Genomic DNA, 19,085 nt, shown 5'->3' on the forward strand with positions numbered 1-19,085 from the left:
AACACCACCTGGAGGTTGTTCCAGAATCAAGGTCTCTTTGGGATTACAGCTAGAAGATCAAAGCGGCTCTGAAAAATCTTTTTCCATTATATGTGTAATAGAGTAGTACTGATGGCTGGAAATGGCCGAGATGCCTCTAGTGATGAGCTTTCTACCTACTGCCTCTCTTATTGACACACATATTGGATACAGGTACCACTTTATCGTACATATTGAGTTTAAAAATAAGAAAATCAACTCGAGCCTAATTGAATTATCCTCTAATTTAAAAAAAAAAAATTCAGATTCACCAGAATCCACGTTTTTAAAAATTAGCTTTGGGCAAATCTGCCATTTTTGTAGACTATAGATTGCCAGGAAGGGGATAAAAAAATCTTAAATCCCCTCTCTACAGCCCTACATATATCTGTTCCCCCCTCCATTGTTCTTCCAATTGGCTCATCTGTCTACTATCTTCTACCTTAGTTCCGGGCCTCCAGCCATGTCTGGCCAGCTCTTCAATTGTCTATGTCCTTAGTGACCGCATGTAGCACAATGCACATCAATGCTTCCAACCCCATGAGACAATGTGAGGCCTAGTGAACTTAAGACTCTGCTGAAAGTGGCTCGACGTCTGGAACGAAGATAGAAGACACTGGAGGACTGACCGTGACGGGACAGGTAAAAGAGGGACTGAGGATTGTATGAACCAATTCAATTCACATCATATTTCTTCAATACAAACCAAATAGAGGAAATTTGTCTGAGCTGATTTTGGGCAAATTCGCTCAACTCTTGAAGGATTGCAATCGGTAGTGTCTGGTCCTCATATGACCAAAGTGTTGTGGACCTCCGACATTACCAGTGTTAAGTTGTGAATCCTACCACAATCCAGTGCAATGAATGACAATGATGTGCTGGAAAAACTGTGCTCCATGGAAAGAGTATGTGTTGTGTATATTGCAGTCTGCAATGCTCTTAGAATTTGGATAAGCGGATATCGTGACTGAGAGATAAGAATTCCACTGTAATACTTTGCAGTAAAACTTGCTTAAAAATAATGCATGGAAAACATCCAGAGCCTCCTACAAAGTGTAATCAGAATTGTTATATTCATTGCAGCTGACTTTCATTGTTACATGTGAACATACCCTGAGGCCGATTTCAGACATCTAAGGGTACTGTCTCACAGTGGCACTTTGATCGCTACGACGGTACGATCTGTGACGTTCCAGCGATATCCATACGATATCGCTGTGTCTGACACGCAGCAGCGATCAGGGACCCTGCTGAGAATCGTACGTCGTAGCAGATCGTTTGGAACTTTATTTCGTCGCTGGATCTCCCGCTGTCATCGCTGGATCGTTGTGTGTGACAGCGATCCAGCGATGCGTTCGCTTGTAACCAGGGTAAACATCGGGTTACTAAGCGCAGGGCTGCGCTTAGTAACCCGATGTTTACCCTGGTTACCGTCGTAAATGTAAAAAAAACCAAACCGTACATACTCACATTCCGGTGTCCTTCAGGTCCCTTGCCGTCTGCTTCCCGCACTGACTGACTGCCGGCCGTAAGGCAGTGGCACAGCACAGCGGTGACGTCACCGCTGTGCTCTGCTTTCACTTTACGGCGGCACTCAGTCAGTGCGGGAAGCAGACGGCGAGGGACCTGACGGACACCGGAATGTGAGTATGTACTGTTTTTTTTTTTTTACTTTTACGCTGGTAACCACGGTAAACATCGGGTTACTAAGCGCGGCCCTGTGCTTAGTAACCCGATGTTTACCCTGGTTACCCGGGGCCTTCGGCATCGTTGGTCGCTGGAGAGCGGTCTGTGTGACAGCTCCCCAGCGACCACACAACGACTTTCCAATGATCACGGCCAGGTCGTATCGCTGGTCGTGATCGTTGGAAAGTTGCAGAGTGTGACAGTACCCTTACTTTCATGATCAGAGTATGGACCGCAATGTCTGAATTGGTCACAGATCTTGTGGCCTGAGGTCCACAGCCTCGAGGCATATAATATATATGTGCATTTAATAAAATGTAAACTTCAGCAAGTGATCACTTGATCTTACCAGGAAACAACAGCAGCAAATCAATGTGGTTGATTATAGAGGCCATGAGATTTTTGAGGTGCGACAGCTCTTTCCCTGCAAAATCAAATAATTATTACCAAGTAACTTCAAAGTGGTGTTTTTCGGCATGTCTCCGTAGCACCATGGCTCCTCTGTCTGGCTTTACCTCAGTAGTCTCATTTCTTATTTTGCTGTGGAGGGGAGTTCTCTCCCAGGGGCTAGATGGCCTATGGGAAGGTCGTGTATAGTCTACTGGTGAACAAGGGCTCGTGTTCTCCAGCCCAGGACTCTGTACAGTATGACGAGTAGGACACAATCTGTGGACTAAAGTGGATCTGTCACCAAACTTCACAATACAAACTTCATTAATTAAGAAATTAATACATATATTAGAGCTGTTGAGGCTGATGTACTTGAAAATCCTTTTTAAGATAGCAGCAAAATCTTCAAATTAAAGTAAAGATTTTACAAGTCCAACTAGAGGCAAACTTGTATAATGCTCATTGTAATATTGAAAGGGTTGTCTAATACACGAAAAAAAATGTAAGTAAAATAGTAACATAGTTAGCAAGGCCAAAAAAGACATTAGTCCATCCATTTCAGCCTACATTCTGTCAGAATAAATCCCCAGATCTACGTCCTTCTAAAGAACCTAATAACTGTAAGATACAATATTGTTACCCTCCAGGAAGACATCCAGGCCTCTCTTGAACCCCTCAACTGAGTTCTCCATCACCACCTCCTCAGGCAAGGAATTCCAGATTCTCACTGCCCTAACAGTAAAGAATCCTCTTCTATGTTGGTGGAAAAACCTTCTCTCCTCTAGACGCAGAGAATGCCCCCTTGTGACCGTCACCTTCATTGGTATAAACAGATCCTCGGAAAGATATTTGGCATGAATGGGCTTAAAATAAAAATCTGTGGTATCTTCACCTTCCAGTGCCTTCCCTGCAGATTTAGCCCAGGCCGCTCTGGAAACACAATCAAAGTCTGTAGTGGTCCTGTGCTGACGCACACCTCTGGAGTGGCCTGCACTGGGTCTGCAGGAGCGGGCACTGAGAGGTGAGTATATTGCCTTTTTTTATATAATTTATTTTATGGCCATGTATGCATTAGCATTTTTTTCCTACATTATATCTGACAAATCCTGTAAGTTCTTCCCAATTTGATGTGCATGTAAGTCACTCATTGGGTGCAAGTAAATAGAGTGGGCTCAGGAGTTGAGCCTGCTATACACACTAGCCAGTTCTGCGCTGTTCAAAATTGTACTTTGCTTTTTCCCAGTTTTCCCAGGACACATGCATTTGCAGAAGGCTATTCTTTATATATACAGCTCTGGTAAAAATTAAGAGACCTGTCATGAATCCCCAATGGCTAGGGATAGCACAGGATAAGCAAAGTATAATAAATATCGGACGAGCTCTAGGGTGATGGAACCTGGGCTGACCGCTGCCCTACGCCTGACAAACGCAACTAGAGATAGCCAGGGAGCGTGCCTACGTTGGTTCTAGACGCCACGCACCAGCCTAAGAGCTAACTAGTACTGCAGAGAAAACAAAGACCTCACTTGCCTCCAGAGGAATTAACCCCAAAGATATAGTTGCCCCCCACATGTATTGACGGTGAAATGAGAGGAAGGCACATACATAGAGATGATGTATATAGCTTTAGCAAATAGAGGCCCGCTGAAAACTAGAAAGCAGAATGACACAAAAGGGGACTGAGCGGTCAGCAAAAAACCCTAATCAAAAAAACCAGCCTGAGATTACAAGAACCCATGTGCCAACTCATGGCACATGGGGAGAACCTCAGTCCACTAGAGCAACCAGCTAACAAAGAGACATTCTAAGCAAGCTGGACAAAAACCAAACAACTGAAAATCAGCACTTAGCTTATCCTGAAAGATCTGGGAGCAGGTAGGCAGGAACCAAACAGAGCACATCTGAACACATTGATAGCCGGCAAGGGAAATGACAGAGAGACCAGGTAAAATAGGAAACACCCAGCCTCTGATGGACAGATGGAAACCAAAGGCCGCAACCCACCAAAGTCACCCAGTACCAGCAGTAACCACCAGAGGGAGCCCGCAAACAGAATCCACAACAGTACCCCCCCCTTGAGGAGGGGTCACCGAACCCTCACGAGAACCCCCAGGGCGATCAGGGTGAGCTCTATGGAAGGCGCGGACCAAATCAGTCGCATGAACATCGGAGGCGACCACCCAGGAATTGTCCTCCTGACCATAACCCTTCCACTTAACCAAATACTGGAGTTTGCGTCTGGAAACACGAGAATCCAAGATCTTTTCAACAACATACTCCAATTCTCCCTCCACCAGCACCGGAGCAGGAGGCTCGACCGAAGGAACAACAGGCACCTCATACCTCCGCAACAACGACCGATGGAACACATTATGAATAGCGAACGATGCTGGGAGATCCAAACGGAAAGACACAGGGTTAAGAATCTCCGAGATCCTATAAGGACCGATGAACCGAGGCTTGAACTTAGGAGAAGAGACCTTCATAGGGACAAAACGAGAAGACAACCACACCAAGTCCCCAACAAGAAGTCGGGGACCCACGCGGCGACGGCGATTAGCAAACTGCTGAGTCTTCTCCTGAGATAACTTCAAATTGTCCACCACCTGATTCCAAATGTGATGTAGCCTGTCCACCACCACGTCCACTCCAGGACAATCCGAAGACTCCACCTGACCAGAGGAAAAACGAGGATGAAACCCCGAATTACAAAAAAAAGGAGAGACCAACGTGGCCGAACTAGCCCGATTATTAAGAGCAAATTCGGCCAGTGGCAAAAAAGCAACCCAGTCATCCTGATCAGCAGAAACAAAACACCTCAAATAAGTTTCCAAGGTCTGATTAGTTCGCTCCGTCTGGCCATTCGTCTGAGGATGGAATGCAGACGAGAAAGACAAATCAATGCCCATCTTGGCACAAAACGTCCGCCAAAATCTAGACACAAACTGGGATCCCCTGTCAGAAATGATATTCTCCGGAATCCCATGCAAACGAACCACGTTCTGAAAAAACAAAGGAACCAACTCAGAGGAGGAGGGCAACTTAGGCAAGGGCACCAAATGAACCATCTTAGAAAAGCGGTCACACACAACCCAGATAACGGACATTTTCTGTGAAACCGGGAGATCAGAAATAAAATCCATGGAAATGTGCATCCAAGGCCTCTTCGGGATGGGCAAGGATAACAACAACCCACTAGCCCGTGAACAGCAAGGCTTAGCTCGAGCACACACTTCACAAGACTGCACAAAGGTACGCACATCCCTAGACAAGGAAGGCCACCAAAAAGACCTGGCCACCAAGTCTCTTGTACCAAATATTCCAGGATGACCAGCCAACACAGAAGAATGGACCTCGGAGATGACTCTACTGGTCCAATCATCCGGAACAAACAGTCTTTCTGGTGGACATCGATCCGGTTTATCCACCTGAAACTCCTGCAATGCGCGTCGCAAGTCTGGGGATACGGCGGACAATATTACTCCATCCCTAAGGATACCAGCAGGCCCAGTGTCTCCAGGAGAGTCAGGCACAAAACTCCTGGAAAGAGCATCTGCCTTCACATTCTTTGAACCTGGCAGGTATGAAACCACGAAATTAAAACGAGAAAAAAATAACGACCAACGAGCCTGTCTAGGATTCAAACGCCTATAATTTTGCCGTTCACTTCTGGACTGAATTCTATCACATTGCATAGTCTCAGGTGCCTGTTCAGAAGACACCGCCAACTGGTGCACGGGTTTGCGCTCCCGTAAACGCCGATCAATCTGAATGGCCATAGCCATAGACTCATTCAGACCTGTAGGCGCAGGGAACCCCACCATAACATCCTTAATGGCCTCAGAAAGACCATTTCTGAAGTTTGCAGCCAGGGCGCACTCATTCCACTGAGTAAGCACCGACCATTTCCGAAATTTCTGACAATATATTTCCGCTTCATCATGCCCCTGAGAGAGGGCCAATAAAGCCTTTTCAGTCTGAATCTCTAGGTTAGGTTCCTCATAGAGCAATCCCAATGCCAGAAAAAACGCATCCACACTGAGCAATGCAGGATCCCCTGGTGCCAATGCAAATGCCCAATTCTGAGGGTCGCCCCGTAGGAACGATATAACAATCTTGACCTGTTGAGCAGGGTCTCCAGAGGAGCGAGATTTCAAAGAGAGAAACAATTTACAATTGTTCCTGAAATTCAGGAAGGTAGATCTATCTCCAGAAAAAAACTCTGGAATAGGAATTCTAGGTTCAGACATGGGAGTGTGAACAACGAAATCCTGTATGTTTTGAACCTTTGCCGCGAGATTACTCAGGCTGGAAGCCAAACTCTGGACATCCATGATAAACAGCTAAGATCAGAGCCATTCAAGGGTTAAGAGGAGGTAAGAAGCAGCTAGACAGCAATTAAGGGCTAGGCAGCAAAACTCTGAAGGAAAAAAAAAAAAATTTTCCTTGAACACTTCTATTCCTCCTGCTTCAGCCCAAACAATTAACACTTTGTGGGTCGGCTATACTGTCATGAATCCCCAATGGCTAGGGATAGCACAGGATAAGCAAAGTATAATAAATATCGGACGAGCTCTAGGGTGATGGAACCTGGGCTGACCGCTGCCCTACGCCTGACAAACGCAACTAGAGATAGCCAGGGAGCGTGCCTACGTTGGTTCTAGACGCCACGCACCAGCCTAAGAGCTAACTAGTACTGCAGAGAAAACAAAGACCTCACTTGCCTCCAGAGGAATTAACCCCAAAGATATAGTTGCCCCCCACATGTATTGACGGTGAAATGAGAGGAAGGCACATACATAGAGATGATGTATATAGCTTTAGCAAATAGAGGCCCGCTGAAAACTAGAAAGCAGAATGACACAAAAGGGGACTGAGTGGTCAGCAAAAAACCCTAATCAAAAAAAACAGCCTGAGATTACAAGAACCCATGTGCCAACTCATGGCACATGGGGAGAACCTCAGTCCACTAGAGCAACCAGCTAACAAAGAGACATTCTAAGCAAGCTGGACAAAAACCAAACAACTGAAAATCAGCACTTAGCTTATCCTGAAAGATCTGGGAGCAGGTAGGCAGGAACCAAACAGAGCACATCTGAACACATTGATAGCCGGCAAGGGAAATGACAGAGAGACCAGGTAAAATAGGAAACACCCAGCCTCTGATGGACAGATGGAAACCAAAGGCCGCAACCCACCAAAGTCACCCAGTACCAGCAGTAACCACCAGAGGGAGCCCGCAAACAGAATCCACAACAGAGACCACTGCAAAATATTCAGTTTGTCTGATTTTTCTCTTTATGTTTTTGAGTAAAATGTAAATTGTTATTTTATTCTATAAACTTCTGACAACATGTCTCTGAAGTTCCAAGCAATAAATTTTTTTTTTTTTTCTGAAAAGGAGAAATGGTCAAAATTTTTTAAAAAACAACAACAGTGCTTTCAGACCTCAAATAATGCAAAGAAAACAAGTTCATAATCATTTAGAAACAACAAAATGAGTTCAGAAATCAATATTTTGTGGAATAACTATGATTTTTAATCACAGCTTTCATGCGTCTTGGCATGCTTTCCACCAGTCTTTCACACTGCTCCTGGCACAAAAATGTAGGCAGTTCTTCTTTGTTTGATGGCTTGTGACTATCCATCATCCTCTTGATTACATTCCAGAGGTTTTCAATGGGGTTCAGGTCTGGAGATTGGGCTGCCCATGGCAGGGTTTTCATGTGGTGGTATCTTAATTTTTGCCAGAGCTGTATATTCTTATATCCTAAGAATGTTTATTTAGGCTTTATTTATTTAGACCCCCACCTTCAAATAATGTACTTTAAATTCTTGTTAATAGATGGTGTGCAATCTGCAACTCAGGCCTCATTCAGACATTTATTTCCACTATTTTCATTTATATTATACATACCCATTATAGCCTACTGGGCTGTTTATATGTACATATTTTTTGCCATTCCTATCAGCTCCAGTGCTATGTCTCCGATGCCCCTATATACTGTACATAGGCTGCACATGGCAGAAGCTGGATGCCCTATGTGTGTTTTGCAGCTTGTCAGTGGTATATTGTAAACAGAATAACCCAATATAAATGGTCAGCAGTAATAAGCACTTCCAACAATATACGGTGCTCCCTCCATTCTGAGCTCTGTTGTGCGCCCAAACAGTGGTTTACCCCCACATATGGGGCATCAGCGTACTCAGGATAAATTGGACAACTTTTGGGGTCCAATTTTTCCTGTTACCGTTGTGAAAATAAAAACTTGGGGGCTAAAAAATCGATTTTGTGGAAAAAAAAAAATTTTTTATTTTCACGATTCTGCATTATAAACTTCTGTGAAGCACTTGTTCATTCAAAGTTCACACCACACATCTAAGTAAGTTCCTTAGGGGTCTAGTTTCCAAAATGGGGTCACTTGTAGGGGGTTTCTACTGTTTAGGTACATCAGGGGCTCTGCAAACACAACATAACGCCTGCAGACCATTCTATCAAAGTCTGCATTCCAAAATGGCGTTCCTTCCCTTCCGAGCTCTGCCATGTGCTCAAACAGTGGTTCCCTCCACACATGGGGTATCAGTGTACTCAGGACAAATTGGACAACAACTTTTGGGGTCCAATTTCTCTTGTTACCCTTGTGAAAATAAAAATTTGGGGGCTAAAATATCTTTTTTGTCAAATTTTTTATTTTTTTATTTTCACGACTCTGAATGCCCAAGTGCTTCACAGAAATTTATAATGCAAAGTTCTCTCCACAAATCTAGATAAGTTCCTTGGGGGGGTCTAGTTTCCAAAATGGGGTCAATTGTGAGGGATTTCTACTGTTTAGGTACATCAGGGGCTCTGCAAACGCAACATAATGCCCGCACATCATTCTATCAAAGTCTGCATTCCAAAACGACGCTCCTTCCCTTCCGAGCTCTGCCATGCGCCCAAACAGTGGTCCCCCCCACATATGGGGTATCAGCCTACTCAGTATTAATTGCACAATAAATGTTGGGGTCCAATTTCTCCTGTTACCCTTGTGAAAGTAAATATTTGGGTGTGAAAAGATCATTTTTGTGGAAAAAATATGATTTTTTTTATTTTCATGGTTCTACAGTATAAACTTCTGTGAAGCAGTTGGGGTTTATAGTGCTCACCACACATCTAGATAAGCTCTTTGGGGTTCTAGTTTCCAAAATGTGGTCACTTGTGGGGGGTTTCTACTGTTTAGGTACATCAGGACCTCTGCAAATGCAACATGACGCTCGCAGACCATTCCATCAAAGTCTGCATTCCAAGCGGCACTCCTTCCCTTCCGAGCCCTGATGTGTGCCCAAACAGTGCACCCCCCCACATATGGCACATCAGCATACTCAGGACAAACTGGTCAACAAATTTTGGGGTCCAATGTCTCCTGTTACCCTTGAGAAAATAAAAAATTGCAGGCAAAAAAATAATTTTTGAGGAAAAAAAAAGGATTTTTTATTTTCACAGCTCTACTTTATAAATTTCTGTGAAGCACTTGGGGGTTCAAAGTGCTCACCACACATCTAGATAAGTTCCTTAATGGGTCTAGCTTCCAAAATGGTGTTACTTGTGGAGGGTTTCCACTGTTTAGGTACATCAGGGGCTCTCCAAACGCGACATGGCGTCCGATCTCAATTCCAGCCAATTCTGCATTGAAAAAGTCAAACGGCACTCCTTCTCTTCCAAGCTCTGCTGTGCGCCCAAACAGTGGTTTACCCCCACATATCGGGTATCGATATACTCAGGAGAAATTGCTCAACAACCTTTGTTGTCTAATTTTTCGTGTTACCCTTGTGAAAATAAGAATTTGTGGGCGAAAAGATCATTTTTGTGTAAAAAAATGTGATTTTTTATTTTCACGGCTCTACGTTATAAACTTCTGTGAAGCACTTGGGGGTTCAAAGTGCTCACCACACATCTAGATAAGTTCCTTAAGGGGTCTAGTTTCCAAAATGGTGTCACTTGTGGAGCGTTTACACTGTTTAGGCACATCAGGGGCTGTCTAAATGTGACATGACATCCGATCTCAATTCCAGCCAATTCTACATTGAAAAAGTCAAACGGCACTCCTTCTCTTCCAAGCTCTGTGGTGCGCCCAAACAGTGGTTTACCCCCACATATGGGATATCAGCGTATTCAGGAGAAATTGCACAATAAAATTTATGGTTAAATTTCTGTTTTTACACTTGTAAAAATAAAAAAAATGGTTCTGAAGTAAAATGTTTGCAAAAAAAAGTTAAATGTTCATTTTTTCCTTCCACATTGTTTAAGTTCCTGTGAAGCACGTAAAAGGTTAATACACTTTTTGAATGTGGTTTTGAGCACCTTGAGGGGTGCAGTTTTTAGAATCGTGTCACACTTGGTTATTTTCTTTCATATAGACCCCTCAAAATGACTTCAAATGTGATGTTGTCTCTAAAAAAAAAATGGTGTTGTAAAAATGAGAAATTGCTGGTCAAATTTTAACCCTTATAACTCCCTAACAAAAAAAAAATTATTTCCGAAATTGTGCTGATATAAAGTAGACATGTGGGAACTGTTATTTATTAACTATTTTTTGTGACATATCTCTCGGGCATAAAAATACAAAGTTTGAAATTTGCTAAATTTTAAAAATGTGCCATATTTCCGTTTTTTTCATAAATAATCGCAAGTAGTATCGAAGAAATGTTACCATTGATATGGAAATTTGGGTTGGATAAATTTATCCCTGTGTGTGCTGCGGCCGCTCCCAATAAGACTGAGTATTTTGAGCGCTCAAGGAATGAGACTGCAACATCATTGTGTCAATAACATTCCATCAATACTGATACTTTATTGTACATACATAGTTTTATATTTTCATATAGAAAGGAGTGGTTAGGGGTTGTTAGGGGTGGTTAGTTAATTACCATATTGTCTAGCTCCTCTGTCATTGGTTATCTAAACATATATGTAATATTATGATTAATGCACATATGACTGCTCATTAAGCAACTAAAATTGAGCTCTGCATCTAGGACAAAGTTGAGACATCTGATCAGCAGTTAATACATCTGACACTGTTCCGCTTTTGAGATGGAAAAACCCCATACAATCTGTCTGGCTTATATCAGTTTATGTCAGCCATTTTAAGCCATTGATTATAATGTATATATTAGCTATGAGTATATATGATTAGAGAGGAGTATACATGCAAGTGAGATCTACATGATATACACTCACTGGCCACTTTATTAGGTACACCTGTCCAACTTCTTGTTAACACTTAATTTCTAATCAGCCAATCACATGGCGGCAACTCAGTGCATTTAGGCATGTAGACATGGTCAAGACAATCTCCTGCAGTTCAAACCGAGCATCAGTATGGGGAAGAAAGGTGATTTGAGTGCCTTTGAACGTGGCATGGTTGTTGGTGCCAGAAGGGCTGGTCTGAGTATTTCAGAAACTGCTGATCTACTGGGATTTTCGCGCACAACCATCTCTAGGGTTTACAGAGAATGGTCCGAAAAAGAAAAAAAATCCAGTGAGCGGCAGTTCTGTGGGCGGAAATGCCTTATTGATGCCAGAGGTCAGAGGAGAATGGGCAGACTGGTTCGAGCTGATAGAAAGGCAACAGTGACTCAAATCGCCACCCGTTACAACCAAGGTAGGCCTAAGAGCATCTCTGAACGCACAGTGCGTCGAACTTTGAGGCAGATGGGCTACAGCAGCAGAAGACCACACCGGGTACCACTCCCTTCAGCTAAGAACAGGAAACTGAGGCTACAATTTGCACAAGCTCATCGAAATTGGACAGTAGAAGATTGGAAAAACGTTGCTTGGTCTGATGAGTCTCGATTTCTGCTGCGACATTCGGATGGTAGGGTCAGAATTTGGCGTAAACAACATGAAAGCATGGATCCATCCTGCCTTGTATGGAGCATCTTTGGGATGTGCAGCCGACAAATCTGCGGCAACTGTGTGATGCCATCATGTCAATATGGACCAAAATCTCTGAGGAATGCTTCCAGCACCTTGTTGAATCTATGCCACGAAGAATTGAGGCAGTTCTGAAGGCAAAAGGGGGTCCAACCCGTTACTAGCATGGTGTACCTAATAAAGTGGCCGGTAAGTGTATATATTTCTATCACAAGCCCCCCTTAGATATCACTTGCCCTAATCCTAGCCTCCTGTCCCAAAGCGCTGCAACTCTTTTGTGCTGTTGGTGAACTGACACAAGCCTAACGCCTGCGCCCCACTCCGTACAGACTTTTCGCAAATGGGCGGTCAGGAGATCTGTCCCTAACGGGGGTTCATTGCAATCAGTCTCTTAGTCAAAAGCATGTGTAGTGAGTGGTGTGTAGTCTTTATCAGGTAGGTCATCTATTCGGTCAGGCCACAACATCATTCTGGCTTGGATGTCATCTTCTGGTAGGGGAGCTTTCTTGCAATGCGATGAGTGGATCCAAGTGGGTCTTCCCTCCAGTTTCACAGAGTTTGGTGTCATCAGCAGCACTTGAACAGGACCATCAAATCTGGGATCGAGTGGTGTTCTCCTTACAAACTTTTTCACCAACACCCAGTCTCCTGCCATCAAGGAGTGCGCACCGGACACTGAATCTCGATCTGGCAATGAAGAAAAAAACTCGAGAATGGATGTTAGCAAGTTTCTTGGTGAGTTCAATTTACATAAGCAGACAAAGTATCATAATGCATAATCAGCTGCTAAGGGAAAGGATACCCTTAACCTGGGACTAGACCCAAACAAAATTTCATATGGTGACAGCTTTTCTGGGCCTCTGGAAGTAAGCCTTACACTAAGTAGTGTGATTGGGAGTGTGTAGGCCTAAGTCTGACCCTACTGCTGCCTAGATCTCTCGTGTGAGATTTGCTGTGAATGCGGGTCCCTGGTCACTCTCTATCACTTCTGGGACCCCATAGCTGCATATCTTGTCTCTGAGAGTAGCTTCTTTGCAGTAGTCTTTGCTGACTGGTTCCTCACTGGGAAAGCTTCTGGCCATCCTGAGAACACGTCCACGACCACAAGGGCATATTCAAAACCTCCACTTGGCGGCATCTGGATGTGGTCTATCTGGATCCTCTGGAAGGGGTACAGTGGTCTGGCAAGACAATGTGTGGGAACTTTCTCCATTCTTCCAGGGTTGCATTTGCCACAGGTCAGACAGCTGTTTATGAACTTGGCTGTTAGGGTGGAGATCCCTGGAGCGAACCAGTAAGCACCAATCAGATCATTCATTGTGTCTTTAATCTGTGTGTGGGCCCATGTGCCCACTGGACCACGATAGGGTACATGCTTTGGGGTAAACAGGGTTTGTAGTCCATTGAGTATACCCTTCCTTCTTCATGTGTTGCTCACTTCTGCATCCAGCATTCCTTCTTGTCCTTTGGGGCTTGCTCTTGCAGCTTTTTAGCAGATCACAGGACGTCATTTGGTCAGGTTTCTTGTCTTCAGTCGTCATGTAGTAGCCGTCCGGCTCTACGACCTCTCCCACTTCTCCATATTGTCTTCCTTTGACTGCTTATTTGGCTGCCATATCCGCCATGTTGTTGCCTCGTGCCTCTACTGTGTTTAGTTTTCCATGCGCCTTTGGCTTCCAGTACTGCCACCACTTTTGGAAGTTGAAGTGCGTTCAGCATGTCCTTAATGGCTCCATGATGCTTCATGGTTGTTCCGCTTGCTGTGATGAAGTCACTTGCAGCCCAGATGGGTCCGAAGTCATGTAATGTCCTTGACACCACAAACTGGGACAGGATAGAGTGTCCTGGCTGAGTGCACACGCTCAGTGGCTTTGTAAGCTGAGAATGTCTGACTTGACCATCAATGCCCATGCGAGGCACAGAGGATTCTGATAGGCAGGTGGGATCAGCGAGTTCCACAGGTCTCATCACACTTGCACCGGTGTGCAGAAGAAAAGATCTGACAACGCCATCCACTTTCGGGGTAATTTGAGGTATTGGTCCTGCAGATGAGGTTTTACATGTCAGGAGCATAGTGTCTTGCGGACCTGGCTTGCTTGCCTCTGTCCTATGGACGGGGTACTTCACTGCTTTCTGCACTTCTTCCTTGACCTGTTTCTCTGGACCAACTCTTGGGTTGCATGGGTCCAGTCTCTTCGGGGGCGTGGGTGCTTTGCACTGGTTCTGGAAATGGCCAAACTTGCCACAGATGTAACACTTCACACTTCTTCTGTCTTCGTAGGGTGGTTGCGCTTCCAGGTCAGTGGTCACCATGAGAGGGGCTGTCTTCTGCACCCCTGGTTGGGACTCAACCCCTTTGGCTACTGTGGACAATGGCATGATGGGTACTGTAGCGGCAGCGGGGTCCGGCCTGCTGACTGAAGCTGCGGTGGTAAGATGGGGCCTGCAGGTGCATTTGTGGCGAGGCCCGGGGGTGCCATGAGACCGGCGGCTGCATCCAACCAAAAGTCTTGGGGCATTACAGGGGCTGCGGCTGCATCTGCCATCACTCCTTCCCCCTGGTCTGACATAGCTTCTCCCCTTTGCTAACCTTATTGAGGTCGGTGTCTCCTCTCTGGAGTCCGCAGCGGTTCTTCCGGTGTGTTGATCGTCACTTTGCAGCGTCTTCACCTCTGCTCCCCTTCCGGCGTTCTCAGCAGCATGGCACCTGTTTCCTTCTTCGTGCTCTTTGTGGTGCTATAATGGCGGCAATTTTGGTGACAATCAGCAATAAACAGTCTCCTAGGCGCACATAAAACATTTTGCTGGGTCAGTCCACTGCTATTGACCTGTTCTCAGGCCTAGCCACTATCAGTGGTTTCCTAATTGGCTGTCTCAGTCCTTGCACAAAGGCCTGTGCCAACATTTGCCTGTGTATCTGGTCATGAATGGTGAAGCCCAAGTCTTGGAACACTTGTATTACTCTGCCATGAAACTTCTTTACAGACTGTCTTGTCTTGGCTCATGTCATGGCTTGTCCTGCCAATCTGCCTTTGGCCCACTCTCTGAGCTGTTCAATTAGCTGTGGCCCTGACTCCCAAGCGTGTACATCTAATTCTGCTGGAAGTTTGAATTGTTCCTTCATGATTGGCCAGAGTGCATCACCTGCTTCTATTTCCATTCATGGCCCAGAGATCATTCCAGGCGGCTGCATATGTTCGCTGGTTCTGCTACATTCTTCGGTAAAATGGCATGGGATGCATCCCTGGGTCTGGAAGATTGTCACCTGACTTGAAGTGCAGTGCACATAGTGTCATGGTGGTGCCTATATCTGCCCCTGCATTCTTGGTGCCTGTGGGTTTCTTTTCCTAGTACTGAACAGCATGTATGATGTTCCCACTTCATCTTCATCAGAGGTATAGTTGTGACAGCATGTACTGGGGTCATACACTGGCTGATATTGGACTTAGAAGTTGCCTTTATATGTGATGATGTCTCCCCCCTTGCTGAAGCTATGATGGATTAGTGCTTATAGTTCTGTGTTGGTGTGAATGTAGGCAGCTCTGACCGGTGCTGAAGTTGTACATTATCAATACATGGTGATATCATTCCTCCCCCCTCTGCACCCAGGGCTGAGCTGTCTGCTACCTGATGTGTCCGGGGGCTGGCAATGGCTGGACTGTGCCAGGGGCATAGAAGGGGAACCTTGTGCTGTAAGCACCACATTGTTTGAATTGGGCGTTGGCCCAGCCGGCAACAAAGAGGAAGAAAGAGGAAGAAGAAGGGGGAGGGGTTGATGAGTGAGACAAAGGAAGAGAGAGAGAGGAGAAGAGAGGTGTGGAGATGGGTGTGGAGAAGGAAGAGAAGGAGGAGATAGAGAGGGAGGAGAAGAGAGGAGTGGAGATGGGTGTGGAGAAGGAAGAGAAGGAAGAGATAGGTGTGGTGGGGGAGTGGAGAAGGAGGAGAGAGAGAGAGGAGAAGAGAAAAGTGTGGAGAAAGAGGAGAGGAAAGGAGAGTGAGAGAGAAGAATGAGGAGAGAAAGAGTGACAGAGAAAAAGGAGGATAGAGAAGAACGAGATCAATAGAGTGGAGCAATGATGCCTTCTCCCTGTATGGGGCCCATACTGTCCTGATTTTTCACTTGTGCCCCCATCATACTGTTCTGACTCCTGATAATTGTGCCCCACAGCCCCATAATGTCCTGTTTGTGCTGCCCCCATCTGCATTCCCCCAGGGCTGGCCGCTGCTCCCTCCACCCCTATCATGCATGCAGGCGCCAGGCAGCTCCATTACCTGGTCCCCGCTGCCACGGTATGGAGCACTTACCACCGACCACCGGCACCCCGCCCGACCGACGTCACCGTCCGACTCCAACGCAAGTACACTGCAGTACAGCCGCACAGAACACCGGCATCCGGCGCAATAGAAGAAGCAGCAGCGCAGCAGCCTGTCACACGCTCAGTGACGTCACTCGCTGCTGGCACTTCCCTGATGCGGGAGTGCCAGCGGCGGTCGGCGCCTCTCAGCGGACAGGGGTGTCAGGGCAGGGTGCTCAGGCGCTGGAGTGGCAAACAGAAGGGAAGGGGAACCTGGCTGGTAGCGCCATAGCTACGCGCAGCCGCTGCACTGTCTCTGGCGGCTGGCCGAGCGGTGCCGGGGGCGGCGGGCCGTTTAAAATCGTCAGGCGGGCCGGATGCGGCCCGCGGGCCGCATCTTGCCCAGGTCTGGTCTGGAGGAACATTGGCTGTGACTACACACTATACCGGCTGGAGATATACGAAATCTGTGGGCCAACCAAAAGTTGGAAGACAGTGGGTATCGCCTGGTACGGGGCCAGTGGAACTACCGATCTCAGATTGGGAACTTGTGGACTGACAACACTGTGTTTTGGCCATCTACCTGGATTTGTTGTACAACCATGAATATATGGAATAAAATTAGTTGCATCGTTATCCTGCCTAGGTGATTTTATAACCCACAACCTCAGATCCTCACATTATTCTTCGATTTTTCTGACAATACTAGTTTATGAAACTGGTACTGATGCCACCTGAGTGTGGCTGAGCATGAAAACAGGTTGAGCTATTGCATGTGGTATCAGGGCCTACACCGATCTCTCACCTACCTCGTCTTAATTTGTACTGTGGGTGAATTGAAGCCACTTTCCTGGTGTCTGTCCCTCATTTGAAGTGTTCTGGCAACTTTTGGGTCCGTTTGAAGGTGTTGTTCATGTGTTTTTTTTCCTCCTACTGATTTGAATGGGGTTTGGTTATGTTTAGCGAATATTCGACAAATAAATCGGCGATTATTGCAAATTCAGTGATTGTTATCTGAACATTGAAATATTTGCTCATCTCTATACAAGGGTAAATTTAGCCAGATGCTTCCCCAATTTGGAAAGGGATGCCCGCATGCTTGAGTTTCGAAATACGCTTGTAGACAATCTGAAGACTGATTTTCCCCAAGACAGCAGTGAGGCACACAGTGTGCATCCCAGTTCTAGACATCCAACCCCGGGAACGTCAAGGCGTCATCGCCACAATATGAGCAGCAGCCATAGTTTAAGTGGAATAAGCAATTTCTATGAATCATTTAACACATTTTTAGACCAGCCCATGCACCAGCAGAACAGAGTACAAGTCTGTCATGTTGCGAACGACTGGAGAGATTGGTGCAGGAATATCTGAATCTCAATATCAATGCCATCAAGGGCAGTTTGTACCCTTTTACATTTTGTTCTTCAAATATGGAAGAGTGGCCTGAGCTCGCCTGTCATGCCTTGGTGATTTTGTCATGTGTGGCAGCCAGCGTTCTCTCAGAACTGAGTGGTGCCATCTGAGTTTGGCTGGAATAAAAAATAATTGGAGGCGTTGCATGAGGTATCAGGGCTTTCAGCTAAGAAGGCTTACATGAAAAGGCATAGTTTTCGCTGCATTTTTTTTTTTAGGGTGGTCAGTGAAGGTGCTAACTAGCATGACAGTTTTATAAATCAGGTTGTTCTGTACACGTAATACCAGATTATTTTTTTTTTTTTACATACGGTAAATATACAGTCATGGCCAAAAGTATTGACACCCCTGCAATTCTGTCAGATGCAGTGATCGGCATCGTTGTCGATATCGCTGCAGCGTCGCTTAATGTGACGGTACCTTAACTCTTCCTGTATCTAGCCTTACCACACAGCAGCCCCTCCTATTGTTAACCATATACTTACACTATACACTAGCTAGGAACTACGTGCACTAAAATGCCCCTCATCTAGTGGCCAATGTGTGCACTGCACTTACCCTATCCAACAATGTTAATTACACATTTAACAGAATACAAAAACAGTATAAAACATATTATTCATAATACAATTAGCAGAAATGGTAATACACATAACTGTGTAGCAGCACCAGTAAAGCAAACATTGGAAATACACTGAGTAGTATAGCAGTACCAGAATTATAGCAAACACTTACCAATCCCCTTACATCGGGAAGGGGATAAGCCTCAAAAGTTTGTTTGGTCTCATCTGAGCAGAGCACCTTCTTCCACATGCTAGATGTGTCACCTACATGGCATGTGAAAGAAGCTGCGTTGCCTTCTGAATAAAAAATCTCCACTACTGTGTCCCAGAATATAAATATGTACAACACCATTAATATACAATTAGCCATACACCATTCAAAATACAAATTGACTCTGCCCCCATTAACTATCATTTCTGTCGCCTAATAAATATTAATCAGTCACTTTGACTATCCACCCAGTTCATTCTAAGTCTTTGTCCTGTGTCCTCTACCCCATCCCCAATTCACTCTATGCCCCTACATAATCTCCTCTCCCCACTATTCATTCTAAGCCCCTATATAGCTTCATCTTCCACCCCCAAATCATTATAAGTCTCTGTCCTGTGATCTTTCTCCCCTTCCTTAATTCTAAGTCCCTATATAACATTGTTTTCCACCCCCTAATTTATGCTGTCTTTATTTAACATCCTCTCCCACTCTCTAATTCATTATAAGTCCTTGTATAGCATTATCTCCCACCCCTAATTTATTATCAGTTGCTATATAGCACCTTTCCCCACCCCCAAATTTATTAGAAGTGC

Source organism: Ranitomeya variabilis, chromosome 1 (assembly GCF_051348905.1).
Source record: "Ranitomeya variabilis isolate aRanVar5 chromosome 1, aRanVar5.hap1, whole genome shotgun sequence".
In the NCBI taxonomy this organism is placed as follows: Eukaryota; Metazoa; Chordata; class Amphibia; order Anura; family Dendrobatidae; genus Ranitomeya; species Ranitomeya variabilis.